Genomic DNA, 23258 nt, shown 5'->3' with positions numbered 1-23258 from the left:
TCGGGAAGGAATCCGGGGTGCGGTTATGTAAATCCAATTCAGCCAGGACTGATGGAGGATCAGTTGTTAGAATGGAATGTTGTGTATTGTAACTAATTTGGCTGTTGTAGGGTCACAAACCATGCTACCCCTAAATGTAGAACTGCAAAATATGAAACCAGTGCATGCAGGAGAGACATCATCACTATACAGGGTCTCAGATGAACAAGCCTCCCTCTTCCAGATTGGAGTGAGCTGAGTTGGGGGTAGGTGGGAAAGGCCTTGAGCCAGCCAACTCCATGCCTGCCAGGTGTGAGCTGTTAGACTGGTTCAACCTGTCTCCTTTCTCCCCTTCCCCCACCTGTTCTAAGGCTAGACCTAAAGCAGACTCCATAAGGAGTCGCTTTGTTATTCCTATGGAAGCTGGAATCTTTTGGCCAGCCTAGGTGGTGGCTAAGAGTTGCAATCACTAAAAGCTGATGTCATTGGTTTGGCCTGGAGCCAGACCCATTGCGACCAGTGGGCAGCCAGTAGGAGAAGCGGCAGGTGGCCAGCAGAGTGGCTGGTAGGAGCAAGTGGACCACAAGAACAGCATAATGGTGGCATGACCTCAGGCTCTATGATTGGAGTCATCAGGCTGATATATCTGGGTCCATACTGACTGGACAGAGCTGTAAGTAGAGTGTTTGAAGTGGGATATCGAGAAAGTTTGGGTAGGTGAATGTGACCGTTACATTGTTGGACTAGTGAGTCTGAGAGGCAATGGACATCGCTCAATCCATTTGAGCTGGGACGGCTACTCATGGGTTGGTTATGAACTCTGGTTATGGTATTTTTCCAAGTTAATGCCACTCTACTTCTCTTTCTCTTTCATTAAAAGTTTATTTTCCACCCTCAGTCTCTGTGCTTGTGAGTGGGGAAGCATTGTCTCTCAGAGGCACCCGGGGTGTGTGATTTTCCCAGGCCACTGGGTGGGGGCTCGAGCCAGTTCTGTGCAAGATGGATGAAAAGGGACCCCAAGATATTGAACCTGGCCCTGGCTGTTGCCAGCACTACCTGGCAGAAGGGTTACATTAAATTTTAGTAAAAAAGAAGAACATATAGTTTCAGTGGCACTCTGTTTGATTTCTGATAGAAAGGACTTTTTATGTCCAGCTAGTCTGAAGACACATTTACAAAGTAAACAGGCAAGTCTTTCTCCTCTAATTTACTGGTATGATTCCTGCCTAGGTTGCTAGTGACCAAGAATCACATACATTGCCTGTACAGGGGCTTACATGACATGAGTTTGGTGGTTCTGTCACATTTTAAGGTGCAATCCAGACCAATGAGAGGTTGTGTCACCACCTGCTCCACACATTGGGGAGTCTCACAATGCTTTACTGATATAGCTCCCAAACTGGGCCACTCACAACCTACCAAAATGCACATCACACCCTGAATGTCTGTGTATAGCCAAAGCACTGTTTCAGCAACTCTGATCTCAGTAGCCAGAGCCACTCTGTCCATTGGATGGTTTGGAGCAGACACTCTGTGCTCTGTGGAACCCTAGAGAACTGAGGGCAGCAGGGGCAGGACCCGCCCTTACACTCACATCCCTGGGCCACTCTGCTCCTGCATCACCCAGTCAGATCACTCTGCTTCATTGTGGTGGAGGAAAGCAGAGCAACGTGGAGCCAGACTTGGAGGAGTGCAGATGACTGAGACCAGGTCACTCTACTTCCCACCGCTGTGGTGAGTGCTGGGGGGTCTGATCCCTACTGATGGCATCAGGCCCTCCATTAAACCCTGGGGTTGCATTACTCTGGGAAGCAGTTTGAGGGAATGGGTGTAATGGGGTTGGGGGGCAGAGCAGGGGTATGAAGAGGAAGGTCAGGTATGATGTAGAGGGGGGCTTGGTGCATGAAGCAGAGGTAGGGCCTGACATAAGGCAGGGGGTAGGTTGTCCCAGGCTCTGTGCCTCCTAGGGACACTCTGGATTCCACCAGTTGTGGTTACAATTTGCAAGGTGATCCCAACACTCTCCCAGTTCCAGATTTTCTCCAAAATGTGTGTTCTCCATTGTCCAGCCCTATCCTGGGAAGTTCAGAGATTAAAGATCCATTGCACCTGAGAAGAGTCAATATTTAACTATTAGCTGCTTTAACTAGAGTTATCAAACACTTTAGTTTAAGCACAGTACTGGATTGGTTCAGATTAAAAATATAAAATTTTATTAACAATAGAAGACATGATGTTAGATGACATCAAATATCAGGGATAAAGGAAGAAATGGGTACAAGAGAAAGAAAAAAACAAATTGAAACGTAACCAGGTAGACTTGGTTCAAGGTAAAATCCTTATCACAGGTTCCCAGTATATGGCCATGGCTATGTCTAGACTATGGGGTTTTTCAAACTCTGCCGTATCCAGGGAATGCGTCTGCTTTACGGTTTTTTTTTTGTTTGTTTGTTTTTTGCGGGAAAAGAAAGGGGTGGTCAATCCAGGTCTAGCTTGAAGCACATTGGCAGGATGGTGTAACAGAAGCTTGTCCTGGCACTGCCTGTTGCATGCTTGTTCTGTGGAAAAATAAAAAGATTCATTCAGGGCATCTGCCAAGCCTGTACCTTTCATCAGGAGGAAATTCCCTTTATAAATGTTGAAAAATCTCCAAACAGTAGCAGAATCAAGATTTTAATCCATCCTCTGATGCATATTAAAGGAGAGTGAAACCAACCAAAATGAGGCTACTGTTGGCAACATCAATAAAGGCAGTTTAAAAGGCAGTTATGCTGCTTCTTTGTGTGAATATCAACAAGCAATAGCCATACAAACTTTCTCACAGCAATCCTTTCTTTTCCCCTCTGATGTGCTTCATGCAGTCCTATGGGGTCGCCATGTCAGACAATGGTTCAGTCTCCATACTCATGAGCAAAAGTTCCATTGACTTCAGTAGAGCCTGTATTTCAACCTCAATCTTTGGTCTCTCTGCTAACATTACTCCCCATTAGGCCATCAACTGCCAACAGTATGTGGACAATTGTGCTGTCCAGAAACTGAAATAATATAAAACCTATTTTACACAGGTCATGGAACAGCCATCAGATGGTAAAAAGTATCCGATGTTACTACTGGCTTGTATCAGATGTAAATGATGACTTAAAAGTGACAGTCTCCATATTCCATTTCTCCAACACTCAATGTTCTACTGAACATGTGGCTGCGGCAAGCACTCTAAATGACAGATATGTAGGTTTCATCAAAAATGAAAGGCCGATTTGTCTCAAGTGCTCAGCCTCCAACAGCCCCCATTGTTAATGAAGTGGCCAAATTTTCAAAAGTGTTCAGCTCATTTTAGATGGCTATACTGAGTTCTTTTGGAAATCTGGTCTGAAATTAAACAGGAAATAAAATACATTGACAGTTCTGTGGAGATGACAGAATTAAATTTAAAGGGGAAGAAAAAAAGAAGAAAGAGAATTTCAAGCGGTTGTATCTATTCCAGGAAAATTTACCAAACACAGCTGCTACATTTAGTGTTTGGCTAAAAGATGAACATTTGTTTCAAAATGTGCTAATAAAGGAGTTTAAAAGACAATAACACTCTGCTTTTTTTCCCGGCTGAAAGACTGCACTTGGTTGCTAGGCAACCAAGTAGTTGCCCTGTCTGTTGGTACTTGGCAAAGGCCATGTGGCCCCTGACTCTCCCGACAATTCAGGTTAGGATTGCCAATTTTGGTTGGATGTTCTTTGGGAGATTTTATCACATGATATACATTTTAATTAAAAATCATTTTTTCATTCCTGGAGACTCCGGGCCAGTCTTGGAGGGTTGGAAACCCTACTTCTGGTGTAGAGCAAACTAACCACTGTCAAAGTGCTCTGCCAATGTCAGCCAGAGTGAGATGACCCTGAATTAATTCCCTCTCCTTATGTGGAAAAAGTTCTTGTGGGTCATTGAGGAATAGAATAGAGTTATACTATATAACACATGAATACAACATAAGTTGGTAGATACTGATACAGATACTCTCTCTCTCAGGAGTGTCCTCTTTTTGGAAAGTTCAAATATGGTAACCCTAAGGTAGAAGTCTTTCAGCATCCAACTCCCTAGACTTGACCAGTGCTCACGGAAGTCAATGGCAAGTCTGACATTGATGACAGTGCACTTTGGATCAAGCTGTAAGTGAAAAGCTGGGCAAAAAGTGATTGTGTAGCTTCTGCACTTGGCCTGTGAGGAGCTGATGAAAGAACCTTCAACAACCAAGTGTGGAATAGTGAATAAAAACCAACTGGCATAGGCCGCCCTGTGCTTCAGATGTGATGGGGCTGCAGACAAATGCCTGGGTTGACCCTTAAAGCTGTGTCTACAAAAGGAAATTTTTAACAAAATTTGCACGGATGTACCACCACTCTTGCTGAATTGCTAGCTGTATTTGCTGGAAGCATTAATGTAGTTGTAGAGCATGTTCTGTAGGCTCCTGGCATTCTTATTATCTGGTCAATTAAACCTATTTAGGACCTTTTCCTTCTTCCACTGTTCACTCTTTTAGACCTTAGATTCTATCTCCCGCACTAATGTAATATGCAGGGTGATAAAAATTGTGAAAGCCTTGTCTACACTAAATACGTCTACACTAAGACTAGAAGGCAGACATATCTACACTAGCTCTGATTGCTAGGATGCTAAAAATAGAAGTCTGGCCATGGTGGCAGGAATTATGGGAAGCTAGAAGCCTAAGTATGTACCTAAGGTCTCATATTGGATCATTCCCCTTCGTGCTACTCCCAGCAAGGGAAAGGGAGAGTATTTTTGCTAACATTTTCTAGTATACACAAGACCGTAGCCTTTTTAAGTTCCTACTATTTGCATAGACACAAGACTGGAAGAGGGTAAGGACATATTTGAGAGAGGAATAGTAAGGGGATGAGCAGGGGAACACAACTGAATGGAAGACAAGAGAAAATACAATAGCCTATAATCCTAAAACAGAAGAAAGATAACATACTGAGCAAAAAATAAAAATAAAAAACAAAGCATGAAAATTCTATTTTCAAGAATTAAAATAGATAAAATGAAAATGTTTTAAAACATCTGTTTAGAGAGGCAAGTTTTAAAAGCATCTTCACCCATCTATGAGAGCAACACATTAATATCTCATGAGGCAGGAGTAGTAAAAGTTCACATACTGCTACAAATTGTCCAACTTTTCAAAATCTTGGGGAATCATTAGTTCTGTGCAGCACAAAGCAGTCTAGGAATGTCTGACTCATTAAAAAAAGAAAAATGCCTCTGGTTCGTTAAACTGTATGTGCACCAGACAGTGTGAGATGTCTGTGCTCTAGATTCTGTTTGAAAACTGGGAATTGTTTTACGTGCACCTTTGGAAGGATTCCTTCTTGCACTGTAAAAGGCTTATTAATCTGAACATTATGGAATGTCAGAAAGGAAATTCTTCATCACTTCTGCAGCTGCATCACAAGCAGCTGCACAGTGCATTGGGGAATTAATACAACCCAAATAATATTATGGTCAACTGGTCGATGTGTTGTTGATGTGTACCACAGGCCTCTCATGGATGGAATCAGAACTGCTAAACTGTATATCATGAACCCTTTTCTAAGAGCAGTTCATGGAGATTCTTCAGCATAAGTGGCAAGGACCTGTTTTGGGAGCAAGCAGTTTGGGATTTTATCCCTGTGAAAGCAAGGAGTTTGGTGGTGGTAGCACTTGAAAGGCTAATTATTGTATTATGGTATAAGCTTTCATGAGTTGCAACTCACTTGCTCAGATGCATGAAGCAAAAGAAAAAGAAACAGATAGCAGAGATGGGAGTGTTACATCAGAGCTAATTCAATCAAGGAGGGCGCAGCTAAGAAGGTGAAAATGCCTAAAGAGGAAACTTAATTATTGAAATGAGAAAGCCATTTCCAGTCCCTATTCAGACCCATTTTGTTGGTGTTAAATTTGTATATGAATTCCCATTCAGCAGCTTCATGTTGCAGTCTGTTTTTGAAGGGTCTTTTCCGCTTGTAATATTCTTACCTTCTTAGCCACATCTTCCCTGATTGAATTAGCTCTGATGTAACACTCCCATCTCTAAACCTACTATCTGTTTCTTTTTCTTTCACTTCACACATCTGTGGCTTATGCCACAATTAAATTGTTAGTCTTTAAGGTGAAGCCATCACCAGACTCCTTGTTTTTGCTGAAACAGGCTAACATGGCTACCTCTCAGAAACAGATCCCTGTGAAGTTCCACATAGAATCAGCCTGCAGCATAATGGTAAAAATCAAGCTCCAAGTGGACTTAATTGAACTTGCACTTTCACAGAGTACATGGTGCTGAATTTCTTCTAAAAACTGAAGCAGCACCAGTTTATTGTCAATGCTAGATGGGTAATCCTAAATGAAATGTTAATGATCAACCTGAAAATCACTTACTCTAGTTTCAAATAACACTCAGAATGTTCTAAACTGAAAGAAGTTAGCAGAAAAAAAGTCTAAAGTCTATTTTTCTCTTTTTCCAGTTTCTTCACTAGTTAACATCAGTTTATGAATAGTCATTTTGGCCCTAATCCCATCAAGCACTTAAGCATACGCTTAACTTTAAGTATTTGGGCATTCCTATATTTCAATGGGACTATTAACATATTTAAAGTTAAACACATGCTTAAGTGCTTTTCTGGATCAGGACTTTTCAGTGTTTTTGCTTCATATAATCTGATTCTACAGCCACTGAAATCAATGGCAAAATGCCAATTGGTTTCAGTGATTCAGAATCAAAACATTAGACAGTTACTTAGTTCTCCCTTGGGGTTTGATCATTCTCCCACTGAAGTCAGTGGCAAAATTCCCAAAGACATCAGTGGCACACGATTAAATCCTTGATCATAAACATCAATCAAGGATCCCAAAAGGCCCTTTTTTTAAAAGGATGTACACATATGCAATCAGGAAACACTAATTAGAGGCTGTTATATCAGATACTTGGATTTTAAAAATATTATATTCAAGTGGCCAGCATGCTTTTAAGATCCAAAACATTTCATGGCCTTTAAAGTGGATTCAGAATCAGGAAAAGAGGACAGTAAAATTAGCTTTTTGGGACAGTTCACTTTGTATTTTGAGTCATATGTACTTTACTGACAAACACAAGTATTTACTGCTTTCAGTGCAGCCAGGGAGCGAGTACAGCTGTGGAAAAGAAAGCTGAGTTCCCCTTTACCTCATGTATTATTGACAATATTGTCAGTAATATTGGAGGATGGTGTATGAAGTTGAGGTAATATGGCTTAATTTTCTCTATCTATCTGAACTGGCAAGGTAATCAAAAAAATCCTGAGCAAGCTAGCTATAGAATTGACTGAGGACAAAGAAATATGAAATTGTCTGATAACATTTTTGCTACTATTTTTTCCAACCATAGCCACTTTAACATACCCATAATTGGCAAAACTTTATACTTACAACACAAGATTGGAGTCAGGAGAGGTAGATTCTACTCCCACCGCTGCCAGTGCCTTGTCCTGTGATCTTTAGCAACTCACATTGCCATTCCGTGCTTCAGTTTTCCCATCTGAAAAAATGGGAATGGAATGTTCCTATAGGAAAGCAACAAATTTTGTGTTTGACTGTTCTTTAATTAGTGAATTGAGATTGTTGGAAAATGAACTGCAAATCTGAAACATCCTTTAATATATCTTTCCATTTTTATAATGTCAGTGCTTTCTACATTATCTCTGGAATGTGTACTGCATTCAGAACACTTTTCTTAACTGTGTTTGAGATATTCCTGAACTATTTAGAGATTTTCTTAACATTTGAGAATGTCTTTGCAAACCTGTTAATCAAACTGAATCCTTAATTGTATAGGAGGTAATAAATTTGAGGCCTGAAACTGTGTGCATGGACTTAAACATGAATATTTGTGTTGACTACAGTGGGCTTTGAAACAGTCCATTGATCAGTAATGAGGAAATTGTGACTTTGCTACAAGTTCCATGTATGGTGCAGTGGATCCTAGGAGCAGACCAGGAAGCCAAATGAGCTACAAGTATCCCAAAATAACTCCGCATTATAGAGGTACCCTGAATGAGTACACTTTAATTTCAATAGGTGAATACACATTAAGGGAAGAAAGTTTTAGCTCCCTTCCTGCAGGATTCAGTTTAAAACGAAAACAACACTCACTGGTTTACTTCTCCTCCCACTTAGGGTATGCCTCCACAGCAGCTCTAAGTGTGATAGATACACACACTAGCTCTCCTCAAACTAGCATGCAAAAAATAGCTCTGTGGTGGCATGGGCCAAAAATCTCAAGCTAGCCATCTAAGTGCTGTCCAGCCCAACAACTCAGCTATATATGGAGGCCTCTTGCAGAAGCTGCCACATGTCACTGTGGCCACACTGCTATTTTTAGCACACTAGTTTAAGCAGAGCTAGCACATGTCTGTCTACCTGCACTTAGTTTAGACCCATATCAATGCATGCTTCCAATACTCTTTTTTTGTTTTGCTTTGCTTGTGCAGTGGGGATCAACCAGACTTGGCGAGGTCTACACTGCAGAGTTTTTGTGCAAAAACCTGCAGAGAATCCACACCTTAAGTGCGGTTTTGCGCAAGTAAAACCAAAGAACAGAGGGTTTTTTCCAGTATAGGTATTCCTCTTTCTATGAGGAATAACTTCTTTTTGTGCAAGAGTTCTTGTGCAAAAAGGTGTGTGTGTGGACGGGGAACAGGGTTTTTTTGCGCAAAAAGAGGCAATCGAAAAAAGCACAGGTGCCTCGATGGCCATTCTGTAAATAGCAATCAGAGTTTCCTTTTGAGAGAGCGTCCATGCAGTCTGGATGCTCTCCTGCACAAAAGCATATTACTTTTTCAATGCGCTTTTGCCATGTGGACGCGCTTTTGAGCAAGAAGTTTTTGCAGAAGATCTCTTGCTCAAAAAGCTTATTGCGCAAGAAGTCTGTAGTGTAGACATAGCCTCAAAGCCTACTGAAATTGATGGAAGCCTTTCTACTGATTTCAATGGGCTTTACATATCCTATGCCCCAGTCGGGTAAAGCATGTAAGCAACTATAATCCATTCACCTGTTTAAAATTAAGCATATGCATATGATTTGTTGTTTCAGGTTCAAGTGAGGAGAATGTGGACTTTTTTTATTTTTTTATATGCAGTAATCATAAGTTACTGGAATCCCAAAAATAAAATCTAAAACATGAAAAGGAAGGCACATTTTAAAGTCTAACCACAGTGACAAATACAAGTTTTGCAGAGGTTTGTACAAACATAGCACTTTAATATGAAATAGGCAAGCAAAATCTGTTGTCCAGACGGTTGGGTGAGATGTTGAAACGACATTGCAATTGTATGCAATAATATTTACAGTCTGTGTTAAGACTGTCAGCTCAAGAGGTCTGATAATTTTCTATGGCATTTGCATTCAAGAGCCTGTAACCAACCCAGATTTATTGTCTGTCATTCTTTAGCCCAGACAAAATAGTTTTTTTTTTTTTTTAATATCTATCTCCCTATGGTATTTACTGAGGGTATGTCTACACTACAGTGCTAATTCGAACTAACTTAGTTCGAATTAGTTAATTCGAACTAAGCTAATTCGAACTAGCATGTCCACACAGAGTGGACCCTGAACCGGGGTTAAGGATGGCCGGAAGCAGTGCCGGCAGGGCATCAGATGAGGACTTAGAGCGTGGAGCTGCTGTCTCAGGCTAGCCGAGGGCTGTGCTTAAAGGGACCCGACCCCCACCCCACAGACAGTTCTCAGGGGTGCCCTGCTTGCAAAGCAGTCCTGGCTTGGATTGCCCGGAGAACCCACACTGGGCACATCACAGAACTCGGCCATCAGACCGGCTGCACTTGCCGCAGGCTGCCATCTGGGGAGAAGGGGCAACTGGGGGGCTGCAGGAGAGCTTCCACCTCCAGAAGCCCGCAGAGCCAGTCCTCCCCATCGGGGGCTCGTACCCCATTCCTCCCTCACGTCCTTTCACTTACCCTTCCCTAGCACCTCCTTCCACTTACCCTTCCTATTATGTACAAAATAAAGTACAATTGTGTTCAAAAATAGAATCTCTCTTTATTGAACAAAACTGGGAGAGACTGGGAAAAGGAGGTGGGAGAGGGGAAGAGAGAGGGTGGCAGAGGGGAGGGCAACTAAAATGATGAGGGGTTTGGAACAGGTCCCATATGAAGAGAGACTAAACAGACTGGGACTTTTCAGCTTACAAAAGAGGAGATGGAGGGGGGATATGATAGAGGTCTATAAAAGCATGAGTGGGGTGGAGAGGGTGCATACAGAAAAGTTCTTCATTAGTTCCCATAATAGAAGGACTAGAGGACACCAAAGGAAAGGAATGGGTAGCAGTCTTCAAACTAGTAACAGAAAGTTGTTCTTCACAAAGCAAAGAGTCAACCTGTGGAACTCCTTGCTGCAGGAGGCTGTGAAGGCTACAACTAGAACAGAGTTTAAAGAGAAGTGAGATAAAGTCATGGAGGTTGGGTCCATGGAGTGCGATTAGCCAGGGGGTAGGAGTGGTGTCCCCGCCCAAAGTTTGTGGAAGGCTGGAGAGGGATGGAACGAGACAAATGGCTTGGTCACTGTCTTCAGTCCATCCCCTCCAGGGTCCCTAGGGTTCGCCACTGTCAGCAGACAGGCTACTGGGCTAGATGGACCTTTGGTCTGACCCAGTACGGCCATTGTAAGATCAGGGCTCAGGGTCAGGGGTCTCAGTGGACCACCTTGATTTTCATGCACACCTGTTCCTGGGTGGCCAGGCTGGCAGCTCTCCTGCCCTAGACGGCCACTTTCCTGTGCCTAGTGCGGAGGTCATGGACGAGGTCCACGATGTCCGCACTAGACCAGGCGGGTGCCCGCCTCTTGCAGTCCTGGGCAAGCTCCCAGGAGCTGCCAGCCTGGTCCCGGGAAGAGGGGGAGGGCTGGGGGGCATCGGGTGGCTGGCTCGAGCCGTGCCAGGTGCAGGGTCTGCTGGCTGGGTGCTGGCAGGCTTGCACCTGGCACGGGCATCGTAGCCAGCCCGTGCCCCTTTAAGGGGTCTGGGGCCAGGCGGGGGGCAGTAGAGTTTCCCTGGTGTTGGCCAGAGTGGCCACCAGGGAAACCTGGGGAGGGCTAGCCTCCCACTAGTTCGAATTAAGGGGCTACACACCCCTTAATTCAAACTAGTAAGTTCGAACTAGACTTAGTCCTCGTAGAATGAGGTTTAACTAGTTCGAACGAAGCGCTCCGCTAGTTCGAATTAAGTTCGAACTAGCGGAGCGCTTGTGTAGCGCCTATCAAAGTTAATTCGAACAAACGTCCGTTAGTTCGAATTAACTTTGTAGTGTAGACATACCCATAGAACAAATCACTAAGGGTATGTCTACACTACAAAGTTAATTAGAACTAACGGACGTTAGTTCGAATTAACTTTGATAGGCGCTACACTAGCGCTCCGCTAGTTCGAACTTAATTCGAACTAGCGGAGCGCTTAGTTCGAACTAGGTAAACCTCATTTCACGAGGACTAACGCCTAGTTCGAACTTACTAGTTCGAACTAAAGGGCTGTGTAGCACTTTAGTTCAAACTAGTGGGAGGCTAGCCCTTCCCAGCTTGCCCTGCTGGCCACTCTGGCCAACACCAGGCAAACTCTACTGCCCCCCTCCCGGCCCCGGACCCCTTAAAGGGGCACGGGCTGGCTACAGTGTTTGTGCCAGTTGCAAGCCTGCCAGCACCGTGCCAGCAGACCCTGCACCTGACACCCCATAAGCCAGCCACCCGATGCCCCCAGCCCTCCCCCTCTTCTCGGGACCAGCCTGTCGGCTCCAAGGAGCCTGCCCGGGGCCGCAAGAGGCGGGCGCCCATGTGGTCTAGTGCGCAGATCGTGGTCCTCATCCAGGTTTGGGGGGAAGCCTCCAATGTCCACGATCTCCGCACTAGCCACAGGAACGCGGCCATCTACGGCCGCATGGCTGCCAGCCTGGCCGCCAGAGGCCACCACCGCAGCAGGGAGCAGGTCCACTGCAAAATAAAGGACCTGTGGCAGTCCTACTCCCGGGCCTGCCTGCCAGGGGCTGACCCGCAGGCCTGCCCCCACTTTCTGGCTCTGGACCGCATTCTGGGGGCTCACGCCGTCCCTGCCTCCAGGGTGGTCATCGACCCCGGGGCAGAAGGACCACTCAGTGACACGGAGGAGGAGGAGGAGGACGCCGAGAGCCAGGAGCCTGCCGGCAGCCTGCCAGGACCCAGGACCCCCAAGAGCCGATCGCCTGTGTCGTCAGAGGCCAGGGAGGCCTCCACATGTGAGTACCATCATGCCCTCCTTAGGTGTACGGGGGATTTGGGGGAGAGGGAGCCCAGGGACCGTGCGCCTGGCCCTTGTCCACCATAGAGCAGCAGCTGGGTGTCATGCAGGGGCCCTGGCCTTGCAGAGGGGGGCTGGGTTTCACCCACCTGGGCCCCAGGGATAATTGACTGCTGCTCTTGTTTCACCACAGCCGCAGCACCTGGGACTGCAGGGCGCACCACCCCGCCTGCAACAGCTGCCCGCGCCCGGCAAGCAGGAGAGCCAGAAACCAGGAGGACTACCAGCGGCGGCACCTCCAGTTCATGGACCACCAACTCCGCACCCAGGACCACTGGGCCTAGAAGGACCTGCGGCTGCGCCAGCGGAGCTTGGAGGCGCTGGAGGAGCAGGGCCATGCCCTCAGAGGCCACCTCCAGGGCCTGCTCGACTGGTTCCCACCTCCTCCTGCCCCTGCTCCCCCATCCCTCCTGCCCCACCCTCCACGCTCATTCCCCCCGCACCCGCAGTGCTGCAAGACCGGAGAGGCACACTGACCCCCACCCCTGAGCTTTCCATTCCCTTCCTCCCTTTCCTCCCCTTCCAGCTCCCTCCTCCCAGGTGTCCCCCCTCCCCTCTCCCACCCTCCTACCTCCCTCCCTCCACCCCACTTATGTTAAATAAAAAGAGATTTTTGTTGGCAAAACAGGTGTCTTTATTTGACATTAGAAAGGGGGGCTAGGGAGGAAAAAGGGGAAGGGGGGGAGGGTGGAAGAAGGCCCCATTGGGGCATGCAGGGAGAGTTCAGTCCTCCTCCTCCACCAGGAAGCTCTCCCGCAGGGCTTCCCGGATCCAGACGGCCCCCCCCGATGGGCTTCCCAGATCCAGACGGCGGCGGTGCGAGGTTGACCGTAGTGGCCAGCCATGCGGTCAGCCTCAGCCATCCAGGCTGGCAGGAAAGCCTCCCCCTTTCTCTCACACAAATTGTGGAGCACACAACATGCTGCCACCACGGGAGGGATATTGTGCTTGGCGAGGACGAGACGGGTGAGGAGGCATCGAAAGCGGGCTTTCAGTCGCCCGAAGGCCCCCTCCACCACGATGCGGGCCCTGGTCAGCCTGGCATTGAAGGCCTGGCGGGACGGATTGAGGTGCCCCGTGTAGGGCTTCATCAGCCACAGCTGTAGGGCGTAGGCCGCATCCCCCACCAGGCAGACAGGCATGTCCACATCCCCGACCCTGATGTGGCGGTCGGGGAAGAAGGTCCCGTCCTGCAGCCGCTGGCACACGGAGGAGTTGCGGTACACACGTTCATCGTGTGCCTTACCGGACCAGCCCACATTAATGTCCGTGAACTGTCTCCAGTGGTCACACACGGCCTGCAGGAGCACGGAGAAGTACCCCTTGTGGTTGATGTACCGGGAGGCTTGGTGTTCCGGGGCACGGATGGGTATGTGCGTCCCGTCGATGGCCCCCCTGCAGTTGGGGAAGCCCAGGGCGCTGAAACCCCGGATGACAGCGTCCGGGTCGGCGAGGCGGACCACTCTGCGGAGCAGCACCCGGTTGATGGCCTTGACCACCTGCGGAGAGACACAGCAAAGCGCAAATCAGTGGGGTGCCCGGGTGGCTGGGAGTGTTCGTGCCCTGGCAATGCCCCGTGCCCCACTCCCGGAAGGAACCACCCTGGGCGGCGAGTAGTACGGCCGGGAGAGACCGGCCCTTCCGGTGCGGGGCACTTTCGCCTCCTTCTCCCCCTCCCCCCGTTTTCCCTGGGGCGGCCCATCACCTTCTTGCAGCCCTCCTCCCCCCCGGTCCAGTGGCCGACGAGTGCCGTACCTCCATGAGCACCGCTCCGACGGTGGATCTCCCCACGCCGAACTGGTTCCCGACGGATCGGTAGCTGTCCGGCGTGGAGAGCTTCCAGAGGGCGATGGCCACACGCTTCTGGAGGGGGATGTGCCACACGCTTCCTGCGAGTGTCTCTTCTGCGCAGAGCAGGGGCGAGCCACTCGCAGAGCTCCAGGAAGGTGTCCCTCTTCATCCTAAAGTTCTGGGTCCACTGTTGGTCTCCCCACCGCTCCAGGACGATGCGGTCCCACCAGTCGCTGCTGGTGTCCAGACGCCAATGCGGCGGGGCACGCCGACGTCTGGGCGCCGCCGCAGCTCCTCCATGGCCCCCAGGGCGGCCAGGCGGAGAGGCAGGGGGCTGACATGCACCAGGTGATGCCAGGCAGCCTCTAGCCATTGCTGGCAGGATTGCAGCAGCAAGTCCACAAAGTGCACCAGAAGGTGCAGGGCAAGCTCTGGCTCCATGTTGCCACCTGCGGCGGCATCCCCAAAGGGAAGCACCGACACAGACGGGCACAGAGTCAAATGCTTTGCTGTCCCTCGGCGAGGTAGGAAAGCAAGCGGAAAAGCTGAGAACCGGCTGTCCAGGGGGGGTCCCTTTAAGCACGAGCCTCAGATAGCCTCAGACAGCAGCCACACAAAGCAACTACTGACCTGATGCCCTGCCAGAACCAGTTTCAGGTGCCCTTAAATGAGCCCCTGCGTCCAATCAGTGTGGACGCACTAGTTCGAATTAGCAAAACGCTAATTCGAACTAGTTTTTTAGTCTGGATGTGCTAGTTCGAATTAGCTTAGTTCGAATTAACTAATTCGAACTAAGTTAGTTCGAATTAGCGCTGTAGTGTAGACATACCCTAAGAGACAGATTTTAATCCCTGCTCTTTCTGACTAGTATCTCAAAGATAAGAGGTTCCCTTGGAAAAAATGGGATTGCTTGTGGAGTGAGGTATTATTCAGTATATCCTAGTCTACACTAGGGCGTTATTTTGAAATAACCCCCCTTAAGTCAAATTTATATGCAGAGCATCCACACTACCAAGCCTGTTATTTTGAAATAATGGGCATCTTATTTCGAAATCTGTACTCCTGTTTTCCTCGGGGAACAATGCTAATTTCAAAATAGTTGTTTCAAAATAGCATTATGTGGATACTCTAGTGCCTCTATTTCAAAATAACTACTCCCCAGAGCAATCTGAATGAATTACTCACCAGTACTCCCTGGGGCTCTTAGTCGAGATAGTACGTTCATATTAAAAAACCTGCCTCAGACTAATTTCGAGGCTTCCCTGTAGTGGGGACACGCTATTTCAATTTTGTAAAACTGAGAGTTATTAAGATGAATGTAGTTATTTTGAAATAATTTCATAGTGTAGACATGCACTGTGAGTAAAAGTATCAGAATCTGACCCTGTAGTATTTAAACGCTAAGATTCCACTACTAAATCACACTATAACAGGCACAATTCATATAAAGAGGTAAACCTAAGGGGGTAATTAAGCATAGTTGATAGGACAAGAAAGGGTGTCCCAAATAATGTTAGTGTAGAAACTAAAGCACTGTAATTTGCAATCAGTATAAATGAGGATGCAAACTGTTACTAGGAAGCAACACCCAGACCTATTTAATCTAGAAAATTATTGTGTAAAATCTAAATGCTATGGGCCTAACAAGGCTTTGTAATTCACTAAGGGTACATCTACACAGTAGAGCTTAACTCGAAATAAGCTACACAAATGGAGCTACATCAATTGTGTATCTTATTTCAAAATAGCTGGGAGGATCTACATAGCACTTATTTCGAAACAGAGCACTCTTCCTCTGACTTCCCTTACTCCACATACAATGAGGGTTACAGGAGTTGGAGTAAGAAGTCCTCCAGCTTGACAGTATTTCAACATTATTTCAAAATAACTGCCTGCTGTGTAGCCACGGACTAAGTTGTAGCCAAGAAGGTTAATGGCATATTAGGAGGAGCATTGCCAGCAGATCCACGGATGTGAATATTCCCCTTTATTTGGCTCATGTGAGGCCACATCTGGAGTACTGTGTCCAGTTCTGGGCCCCCCACTACAAAAAGGTTGTGGATGCATTGGAGAGGGTCCAGTGGAGGGCGACCAAAATGATTAGGGGGCTAGAGCATATGGCCTGTGAGGAGAGGCTGAAGGAGTTGGATCTGTTTAGTCTACAGAAGCGAAGAGTGAGGGGGGATTTGATAGCAGCCTTCAAGTTCCTACTACCTGCATAGACACAACACTGGAAGAGGGTAAGAACATATCTGAGGGTATGTCTACACTGCCACCCTAGTTCGAACTAGGGTGGCTAATGTAGGCATTCGAACTTGAAAATGAAGCCCGGGATTTAAATATCCTGGGTTTCATTTGCATGTTCCCGGGCGGGCACCATTTTTAAATGCCCATAGTTCGAACTACCTGCCCGCGGATACACGTGGCACGGACTAGGTAGTTCAAATTAAAGCTCCTAATTTGAACTACCGTTATTCCTCTTGCAAGGAGGTTTAATGGTAATTCAAATTAGGAGCTTTAATTCAAACTACCTAGTCCGGCTTCGGGGTCTCCCATGCCCTCATGCCCTAATTGGCTTGCAGGCGGGGGAGGAGCAGGGCCTCCTCGAGCTGGGTCCACCCACTTGGCAGGCCGGATCCAGACCACAGAGGCCCTTTTGCCCACCCCTGTCTTATACCCATCTCCCATGACTAAATCATTAAATTCTATCTGATGAAAATTAATGCAAGTAATCAGCTCCATCCTTACCCATATGCAGAATTTGCAACTGCATCGGATACCCAAGAATTTGGGGCACCAGTGGGTCTTAATTTCTACCCACCTTCCTCTTCCTACCTCTGTTCTGTGGTTCTTCTTCCTCAAGAGAGGATCTAATTAACTTAAAAGTGAAAAACTGTGCCAGACCTATTAGCAGACATTGAACAGTGAAAGAGTCATTCAAGTGGTAATGAAGCAATTTAACAAGCATTTGCCAACCTCAAATATAAACTGCCACTTTCTGAATTTACTGTGTTAATCTACAAGACCTTCGTTAAAACTTTAAAAATATTTCATTGAAGTGTTGCTGGAGATTATAAAACCACATCTATTAAAATATTTCATCAATCTCCTCCCACCCCTGGCTGTTGTTGGGTATAGGGACACCTGTTTAATAGTACAGGCAGTCCCCGGGTTACATGGATCCGACTTACATCGGATCCCTACTTACAAACGGGGTGAGGCAACCCCGCACTAGCTGCTTCCCCCCAGCAGACCAGGGAGACACGAAGCTAGCGCCCCCCCGCAGCAGACCAAAGAGACGCGGAGCGGCTTTTCCCAGCAGACACCTCAGCTTGAGAATAAAGGACTGAGGGAAGTGAGGCGTGGGAGAATAAAACTGAGCTCTGGAGAAATGTTTGGCTAGAGTTTCCCCTATAATATGTACCAGTTCCGACTTACATACAAATTCAACTTAAGAACAAACCTACAGTCCCTATCTTGTACGTAATCCGGGGACTGCCTGTACTGCATAGACCACCATAAATCCTAAGGACATCCCTGCATGTAACTGTACTTTATCTAATATGGAAATTGGTTAGATGTAAGCACACATAGCCATAAGCAATAGGTTTAGAACATTCCAAATGTTTGCCTAAAATCTGATACAGGACTGAGCGATTAGCAGGTATGCAGTGGCAGCTGCTCAGTCAGGAAAAACTTTGCTTGGGATGGCTTCAGAGAACTACTTTAAAGTACACTATATCAGGCTATGTCTAGACTGCATGCTTCTTTTGGAAGAAGCTTTTCCAGAAGAGATCTTTTTTCAAAAGAGAACATCCACACAGCAAAAGTGCATCGAAAAAGCAATGTGCTTTTTTTAAAGATAGCGTCCACATTGATTGGATGCTATCTCACATTTAAGTTGTGATTAGTATGGACAGAGCGGCCACCAGGGCACCTGTGTTATTTCCTGGAGTCCTCTTCTTTCGAAAGAACTCCCTCTTCTGCATCCACATGTGCATTTTTCCTAAAAAGCCTTTTCAGAGAAAGGCTTCTTCCTCGTAGAAAGAGGTTTACCACTGTCGGGAAAACCCCTCTGTTCTTTCGACTGTCTGTTGAAAGAACACAATATCAGTGTGGATTTAAGTATAGTTTTTCCAGAAAAATGGTCATTTTTCTGGAAAAACACTACAGTGTAGACATACCCTTAGTTATTATGACTAATTTTACAAACACATAGGTTACAGTGACCCATATTACAGTATTATTTTTAAAATGTTTAATAAACTATTAGCAAACATGTTAATAATTTTAATTATAATACTTGTGTATTAAAGGCCCTTATATTTAAAGCTTTTTGTTTACTTAATTTTTTTTACTTTTATTTGTTGATTTTTTAAATTTGTAATTAGCAGAAACTGCCATCTACTTTTGGCATTGCCTCTAAAAGCTGGCTTTCAAATTAACCCAGTACTACATTGTGTCTTATTTTATTAATTCATGATGGTTGATCACATTTTGGGATACACACAGCCCTCAAATCCAGAGCAAGAGGTCATACTGGCTGATATGTCAGTACAGGTCTCTGTCTACCCTCCACTCCCCCTTACTATTGACAGTTCCTCTTAGCTATTGAACAGGCTGGCCCTCTAGAGCAGTGGTCCCCAACCTTTCGAGGTTGTCGGGCGCCAGGGGGTGTGGCCGTTCGCCCGCCGGGCGCCAGGGGGCGGGGACACTTGCGCCCCGGGGGCGGCCCCCCCATAGCCGCATGCCCTGGGGCGGCCCCCTCCCATAGCTGCATGCCCGGGGCCGGCGCTCCCCCTGCCATGCGCCGCACGCCCGGGGCCGGCGCTCCCTCTGCCATGCGCCGCGCGCCTGGGGCTGGTGCTCCCCCCCACCATGCACTTCGCTCCCGGGGCCGGCGCTCCCCCCGCCAGCGCCACGCGCCCGGGGCCGACGCTCCCCCCGCCATGCGCCACGCGCCCGGAGCCAGCACTCCCCCCGCCATGCGCCCGGAGCCAGGCCAGCCCCGAGCACCTGGCGGGTGCATGGAAATGCCCCTGCGGGCGCCATGGCGCCCGCGGGCACCGTGTTGGGGACCACGGCTCTAGAGCTCCCTCTAGAGATTGGAAGGGACTGTCAGTAGTTCCAGAACAATAAAAAGTGGCCTTTATAGAAAGTGTAACAAACACAAAATACAGCATTACTTACTTTACAAGGATTCAAAGTGGTGGAAGATTGGAATAAGAGCTTTCAATCCTAAGAGTTTGTTCTTGTCGCTATTGAAGACAATGGCAAATGCTCCAAATGACTTCATTTATTCAGGATCAGACATAAGAGAGTAGGAAGTATGGATTTATTTGATAACTAGAATAGAATAAAATAGATTCCAGTGACAGAGCAATTAACAAGAAATAAAGGCTCATCTTTTAGATATCAGCCCAGCATCAATAATACATCTGTCTCTCTGGCTATGTCTACACTACAATGATCTATTGGAAAAAGGTACGCAAACTGCACTCTGCAATTTGCATATCTTTTTCCGATAGTTTTTTTGGAAGAGGCTTTTCTGAAATTTGGCCTATCTACACTGAGCCAAATTTCAGAAAAGTCTCCTCTTTTGAAAGAGCCCTTCTTCCTCACAAAAAAAAAGTGGAAGAGCAGATGCACCCTCTGGATATGGTGGAGTTTTTCCAGGATACTGGTATCCTGGAAAATCCCAATAACGTAGACATAGCTTCAAAGAGAGCTTCACATCACCAGACCCTGCAGCAATTTTAGCTAAATATTTCTATTCTAGTATTGACTTTTGTTAAATTGCAAATTGACTATTGGCTATTAATCTGAAGCTTGATAATTGATACAAGGAAGTAACACACTTGTATGGCTACTGCCTAATTAAAATTCCATTAAAACAAAACACAACAAAAACAATATCTTTGGGAAGTTGAGGACAACAATTTAGATTTGTATATAATAGAGATTTAAAGAGTTAAAATATTGTACATACTGACATGTTTTTGTTTTAAAATAGTTAAAACTTTTCATTTGATTTACTGCCGACCACAAATGTTAAAAAAATCATGAGTCATCCCTCCAAAACTCATGAGGCTGGTTTGAAATTTAAGTTGATAACAATACAAAATTTAGTTCTTGTAATTTGTCTTCTGGTTTTCAGCATGTAGGATTCACTGGAGACACATTTTTCAAGCTTTTCTCAGCAACTATGTGGACTAGATTTTTTAAAATGAAAGCTGAGTGCCTCATCTATTCACATGATTCTAGTAACTGCAGCTTCAAAAATACAGTTTATCGCAGTTGAGACTACACCAGAAAAAACCTGCATGGTTGTTGATCATCTAGTATGTTAATAGGGAACTTAGACTTGCTTTTATTTTTAACCTAATAGTGCTTTTTAAAATGTCTTCTTTTTCTTCTTCCCGTCTTTGCCTGCCTCCCCTTTGCTCAGCTAGTGGTTCCTTTTTGCTGCAAGTGAAGCTTTTTTTTTGCCTGTGTGTCTGCACTTTGGCCTGAGATGAACAGGAATTGGAGGGCAGGTGAATAGTTGACTTGCAGAGTCCACCAGAGGAATGATGAGAGAGTTTAGAAGACATTTATAATTATAGTTAAGGAGCAGAAGCCATGCTAGAGAGATGGCGGGTCCCAATGGGAACTGGCCAGATGTGAAATAAAGGATAGAGGAGGGTGATATAATGAAGAAAAAGATCAGTAAAACCAAGGAGTAACAACTTGACCAAGCCCTATTACATGAAAGTAACAGGAAACGCAGCATTTTTCCCTCCTCACACTATGTTTGATGCTTGCTGTATATCGATGTATTGTGTCGGTCCCGGGATTGTTCACAGCCAGCCGCTGGGACCTAAGCAGAATGCAGCAGCAGGCCACGAAAACTGTGGGGAAAAGAGTCATATCCCCTTTCTCCAGCTACATAACACCTTCCTGTGCAGGTAACCCTGCTAATCTCATTGAAGGCTCAGGAGTACATGGATGGATACAGCAGAATCTGGCCTGGGAGTGGGAAATGAGACACGCATATGTGTGTACAACTGCTGACTGTTAGAAGTACATAGAAGCAGGGCAGTAAGAGTATAGATTTAAGTCACCCCATTCTATGTCTCTGTGCACATTCACCACAGCAGGGACGCTAAAGTTACAGACCAACACGGCTACCCCTCTGACACTTGTTGACTGTATGTTATAGAGAGCTACTGAGGGCCTATAAAGGACATCGCCAACTTTTATTTGTATCTATTTTATGGTTACCCTCTATTGCCTGTCAGTATGGTTTCAAAAGTAGGAATGCCCTTCTTTCCTTACAATCTCCTTCTCCCCACTGCCTGTTTGGCATGCATTGGTATTTGACACTTCACTCCCTGTATCTCTGGAGGAGTTCAAATTAACATGACTCTTTTTATGCACTTACATTGAACACCTCTCACTTATCATATAATCAGAGAGATGCACGAACTTGGCAATGGTGCTTACAAGGAAGTGAGAAGCTGCAAGTGATCAGAAACCAGAGGCTCAAGTCTTTTTTCATGATGTACACAAATAGTGTGTACACATGTGCCTGTGCGTACATGACAGAGAGAGACAGAGAGTTAGTTCACATACAGAGTAGTGGATTATAAAAGACATGCTTATTGCCTGGACCTAAATATCTCTGCACTCTTCAGATGATGCCAAGACTGTGAAAAACGGATAGAAGCAAACTCCTTTGTTAGACGGTATCATGATACTCAGTTTTCTTAGCTGTAAACTGAAAGGTGGGTAGAGTCTCCAGGTAGAAAGGCATCTTAATTATTAAAGCTGGTGATAATGAAAACAAATCTTCAGTGAAAAACAAAAATGAAGATTTTCATAAACATCCCCCCTTCCATCCAGCTCTGCTAATTATTGCCTTACTATTTGTCAGCAGATCAGAGAAAAGGAATCAATCAAGTGTGAGAATGCAAAATATATCAGGGTGAGGATGAAGATTTGATGCAGATCTTAAGTCCTATTTGTAGGTTTTGTTGTTCTCCCCCATCATGCCCTAGAAATAAAGCCCCCCCTTTTTTGTACACATTTTCTGATACACTGTTGACAGAGAAATCCTGCGTGTAATATGGAGAATGCATTTATCTACAGGTTAGGAAGCATGGACGCTGTATTTTATGGACGTAAATCTCTGAGGCCATGTAAACAGGGTGCATAGGTATAGTTATCTAGATGTGTGTGCATTTCTCTGTACAGGCATAGTTAGAGCTCCACAGGTGCACACAAATGTGCTGTAACTTCATACATCTTTATACCCAGCAAGCACGCTCCATTAAATATAAACTGTACACACACGATCATAAGTGTTGCGCATGTGGTTTAGTATAAGCCATGCATTTATACTGGGTGAAAGTAGAACCGCGCGTTTGCACACGAAATGTGTGCGCTTTGGTGTGTTCGTGTGCAATGAACGCGCCCCGTGCACGATTGCACAAATGATTCAAGCGCGTGCCCTTCAGCGTGTGTGCGTGCGCGCAATGCAAGAGTTCTCCAGCCACAGGCATGTGCATGACACACGTGCGCACCAGCATGGTAAAGCCCCGCTGTGTTGTGATAACTAGGAAATAGTTCGGTGGATTTTATTACGAACCGCTTTTGATTGACGCCCCTCCTGCTTCTCTTCATCCTGGCGCTCTGTGCCAACGGCGCACCCCACCCGCTGTTCGAGGAGCCAGACAGAGAGCGACTGGCCGGGCAGATTCAGGAGGCTGAAACCCGGAGCGCAGCTGCTCGCTCCGACTGGCGGCTCACACTACTCCCAGCGCCCCGCAGAACAGCTCTGCTGGAGCAGAGCGCCGCGGCTGGGCGGAGCAGCAGCTCCACTACAGGGCGAAGGGAAACCAGCCGAAGTTGCATTGAAGAGCCCCGGCCGGGAGCCATCCGCTGAGCGCAGACGCTGCTGCAAGGGGTGGCTCCAGGGCCACGCTTCCCCCAGCACTTGTTGCTTCGCGCCGAGACCTCGCTCTGCCGCAGCCCCTTGGAGCCCGGACGGTTTGGGCTCTGGCCCGGGGACAAGCGCAGCCGCTCCGAATTTGCTGCCCTCTCCCCGCCCGCCGCTCCGGGTGCAGCCTCGCCGAGTCCGTATTTTTGCA

At 46.5% G+C, this 23258-nt stretch overlaps 1 long non-coding RNA gene across 3 annotated transcripts; it reads right to left on the bottom strand.

The window, feature by feature from the left end:
• Positions 1–2157: 2157 nt before the first annotated feature.
• Positions 2158–22897, bottom strand: LOC106732167 (uncharacterized). 3 transcript variants are annotated; one of them, XR_012906879.1, is made up of 5 exons: positions 22757–22897; positions 19318–19473; positions 18065–18218; positions 7430–7563; positions 2158–2537 (listed from the first exon to the last, which is right to left on the bottom strand). It is a non-coding gene; the product is annotated as an uncharacterized LOC106732167 (long non-coding RNA). The 3 variants fall into 3 exon arrangements; XR_012906880.1 differs by having other exon boundaries at positions 7430–7538; XR_003089780.2 differs by lacking the exon at positions 18065–18218 and having other exon boundaries at positions 2162–2537.
• Between the last annotated feature and the right edge of the window lie 361 nt (positions 22898–23258).

The sequence above is a fragment of the Pelodiscus sinensis genome, chromosome 13 (assembly GCF_049634645.1).
Source record: "Pelodiscus sinensis isolate JC-2024 chromosome 13, ASM4963464v1, whole genome shotgun sequence".
NCBI classification, from domain to species: Eukaryota; Metazoa; Chordata; order Testudines; family Trionychidae; genus Pelodiscus; species Pelodiscus sinensis.
The sequence above is the reverse complement of the archived record's forward strand: the minus strand, read 5'-3'. Positions and strand labels throughout refer to the sequence as shown.